The 4,130-nt window shown below is 43.6% G+C and overlaps 1 long non-coding RNA gene across 1 annotated transcript in view; it reads right to left on the reverse strand.

Moving 5' to 3' along the window:
- The window catches only part of LOC119472580, a 12,629-nt gene that overhangs the window by 1,569 nt on the left and 6,930 nt on the right, over positions 1-4,130 (reverse strand). The window contains exon 2 of the long non-coding RNA XR_005201727.1: positions 3,128-3,141. This is a non-coding gene — a long non-coding RNA (uncharacterized LOC119472580). The remainder of the gene's footprint in view (positions 1-3,127; positions 3,142-4,130) is intronic.

Raw genomic sequence — 4,130 nt, forward strand, 5'->3', positions numbered from 1 at the left:
TTTTAGTAGAGACGGGGTTTCACCGTGTTGACCAGGACGGTCTCGATCTCTTGACCTCGTGATCCACCCGCCTCGGCCTCCCAAAGTGCTGGGATTACAGGCGTGAGCCACTGTGCCCAGCCTGTCTCCTCATTTCTTGAGGTGGATTTCCTTTCAGGATTCTGGGGTCCTTCCTTTCAGTTCATCCCATTAGAGATATCCCAACCCCTCAGGCATAGTTTAATACTTCTGAGCCTGAGGTAAAGGGAGGTAGGGTGCCTGTCCCCTTTCTTTCTGAGGGTAATCCATCCCTTTTTATACAAAAATAATTGAAGCAACCCTGCATTATCTGAGCCCCAAAACCAGATCGAGGAGGGAGACACAGTGTTGGACTCCACAAGAGAGCAGGAAAACACCACACCTTGAGTCTGTCTGCTCTGTTGCTTGAGGGTATGGACAAGGTGCTGGATGGAGGCCCAGAGCTGTTCATCTCCGCAACCAATGTCCGCACACTCACCAGGGGTGAAAGGGCTCTAACCCCAAATGTCGCGAGTGGTTTCCATGCCACCTTCCAACAGGAGAAATGACATTCCTGGGGACAGAGGAAGATGGCGCAGTCACCAGGTGTGCCCAGGTTTGACCTCCCAGAGCAGCTTATGTTTCTGTACCTCTCTCTATATAAGATGGGATTATTTTTATGGTAATTATAAAATGAAACAAATAATAATAATTGCCAGTGAAGAAATATTACCAGTGAAAATTTTTCTTTTGTTGAATGTCATAAATATACTAGTAAAAAAAATGAATAAAAATAAAGCAAATACCATAATACAAAAAAGGAAATAAGGCCTGCTTTTTTTCCCAGGAGTCTAAAACTCTACATCATGGTTTCAACTTTGACAGATTGGCTACAGTTTGGCATAATATTTTGTGCAAATAATTGTCCAGTAACCAGTAAGCGGCTGTTAATCACACTTAATCATCTACAGAAGATATGGTTTAGGCAACTACTAAATCATTCCATTTTTGTAAATTTTATTTTCTTGACTTGCTTTTGTTTTAAAACAGTTGACAATGACTACACAATACCCTTCATTTTCAAGATACTATTTAAATTCAACCAATAGTTGACATATGAAGTAAACCAAATAAAAATATTACACCTCCAAAGTGGCACTGTCTCGCTGCTCTAAATTATAAACCAAAGTTAAAACTCCAGTGAGCAAACAATGCAAGAGGAGTGGTTTTATTTTGTTGTTGTTTTTAAACACAGGGCCTTGCTCTGTCGCTCAGGCTGAAGTGCAGTACATGAACCTAACTCAGTGCAGCCTCAAACTTCTGGACTCAAGTGGGCCTTCCACTTCAGCCTCCTAATAGCTAGGATTACAGGTGCATGCCACTATGGCTGGCTAATTTTTAGAAACTTTTTTTGTAGAGATTGGGGTCTCACTATATTGCCGAGGCTGGTCAGCAACTCCTGGTCTCAAGCAATCATCCTGTCTTGGCCTCCCAAAGTGCTGGAATTACAGACATGAGCCACGAGAGTTCTGGTTCTTGGTCTTTGCTTCTCCATGCTACCATGATTGGCTGTAAATCCCCTGTCAGACAGGTGATGCATAGACCGGAGTGGGAGATCCAGACTGTACCCCACAGCCTTATCAAACCCCATCCACATAGCTGGGAGTTCTCTGAATTTCCTTCCATGCAGAATACGATGTTTAGTAACGTGAGTAGTAACAAAGGTGCTCCATTGAAGCTTACATATATATTATTAAAACAGTGACAATTGTTTTTGACTGAGACCAAAAAAAATTCTTTTTCACGTGGGAGTGTTTTTATTATTGACATTGTTTAGAATTGCTGGCATATGGTGATAATAAAAAGCAGTTGGATTTTAGTTTGTTTTTTTTCTTTCTTGTTCAATGTACTTCAGACAATGCCCACATTCCCACATATCATCTGCACCCAGGCAGACCCACCCACTGCGTTGAGAATGTGGCTGCCTGCTTTGTAGAAACAAATAACCAAATCAACAACATGAACCCCACCTGGTTTTGGAGAAGAGTTCCTTCTTCATGTCCTGCCTCAAGGAGGCCTGTTTTTTCTAAATACTGGGGTCTTTTTTCCCAAATATTGGGGTCTGAAAATCTCTGAACCTTCCAGGGATAATGCCACAGGACATTGGCCCAAAGTGGTTACTGTAGCCCCTGAAATCAACCTAGTCATTCCTGTGACAGGTCATCAGAACAGGCTTCGGGATGGCTAGCCTGCGATCTTTCTGCAGAGTTGCTGAAAGGACTCATGGGACTAAACTGAACTCCTCACCCCTCTCTGTCTCCCAGGCCAGGTGTCCACACCTACCAGAAGCCCAGCCCTCATCCACACCTCCACGGTCCTTCCAACACCCTGAAATCGTAAATGAAAATCAGCCTAAATACAAGTAATCATTAATGGCGTATTGAATTTCTTTGGGACGGAAGTTAACTATAAACTGGAATACATTGTTCTAATTTGGGAGACAGAAATAAACACTCAAGATGGAGCTTTCTTCAGTGAATCAAAGTTACTATTTTTCGAAAAGGGCCCTAGGGTCCTATATAGAATTATAGCCCCCACCCCCAAAGACATCCACATCCTAATCCCCAGAACTTGTGAATAGGGCACAGTGCTGAGCTGGAGTTTGGGGGAATAGTCCAGCACCAGTAGTTGAGACCCATCAGCAATGGACAGGGATGATGTGGCCCCGGGAGCGGGGAGCCCAGACACCAGAAACAGTCAGATTCCGAGGGCCTTAACTGTGATTGGTGTCCCCAGGGACTTTGGGTCACAGCAAAGTGTGGGTCACAGCAAAGTGGGTGAGCTGGATGGACAGGTATCACATCTAAGCCACTGTCTTGTCATTGTGTCTGACTGGTGTCCGGGGAGTGGAATCTTCTCATCCGCTGGCAGTCTTCAAAGGGATGGAGAGGAAATTTGATCTACATGAAGTGTGAGTCCAGGGTCGGTTCAGAGGCTCTTTTTACTTTCCAGGTTTAATATTTTATACTAAGAGATGGACTTGTGTCTGCCACCCACAGCTGCTGTCACAAACTACCACAAACCTAATGGCTTACAACTTATCTCACCATTCTGAGGTCAGAAGTCTGACATGGGTCTTACAGGCTGGAATCAAGGTGTCAACAGAGCTGCATTCTTCCCGGGGCTCAAGGGACAATCCAATCTGTTCTTGCCTTCTCTGGCATCTAGAGGCCACCTGCATTCCTTGGCTCGTGGTCCCCTTCTCCATTTCAAAGTGTGTCATCGCATCATCTTCTCTGACCTGCTTCTCTCTCATAAAATCCTTGTGATGACATTGGGGTCAGCCAGCTATTCCAGGGTCACCTCCTCTTCTCAAGATCTTTAGCCGAATTACATCTGCAAAAGGCAAAATGTAAAGTAAGGTGTTCAGAGATGAGGTCTTAGGGATTAGGATGTGACCATTTTGGGAGTGGGCGTGGTTATTCTGCCTGTCACTAGACTCTCCTGTCATTTTTGAAAAATACTTTAAAAATATTGCATTTGGCTTGCTTGTTTCTCTGTCTTCTACATTAGAACAATTTGTTCCATTTTGTGTTTAGCTTAAGTCCTAAAGAAATTCAATATGAAACTCATAACTGCTGGTTATTAGCCTAATGTATCATTTGGGACCTGACTGTACTTAAATTCATCAGACTAAAAGGTGGTGGTGGATTCGTTAATAATTTTTACTTAGACTGTGTGTAGGTCTTTAAAAATGATTTGAGGCTGTCTAAAAACTTAAAATAGAATGAATAAAATTAAAACCCAAAACGACTCCGAGACAAGCAGATTTTACCAGGCGCCTCATACAGACTGGGAACATCACTTCAGGGCGGTTTGGTTGGGTGCTGGGGTTTGGGCTCCAGCACGAACCCATTACGCTTCCTGGTCACCTTGCCGGACAAGACAGAAGTACCCACGGGGTTGGAAGGAAAAACGATGCCCAGGTTTCTGTTTATTTCGAGAGACAGAAGTAAACACTCAAGATGGAGCTTTCTTTAGTAAATCAAAGTTATTATTTTTTATAATAAAGACTCAAAGAGACAAGCAGATTTTTCAGTTGGAGGAGGAGTCTGTGCGTGGAGCCCGGGTTG

The sequence above is a fragment of the Cebus imitator genome, unplaced genomic scaffold (assembly GCF_001604975.1).
Source record: "Cebus imitator isolate Cc_AM_T3 unplaced genomic scaffold, Cebus_imitator-1.0 Scaffold106, whole genome shotgun sequence".
Lineage (NCBI taxonomy): Eukaryota > Metazoa > Chordata > Mammalia > Primates > Cebidae > Cebus > Cebus imitator.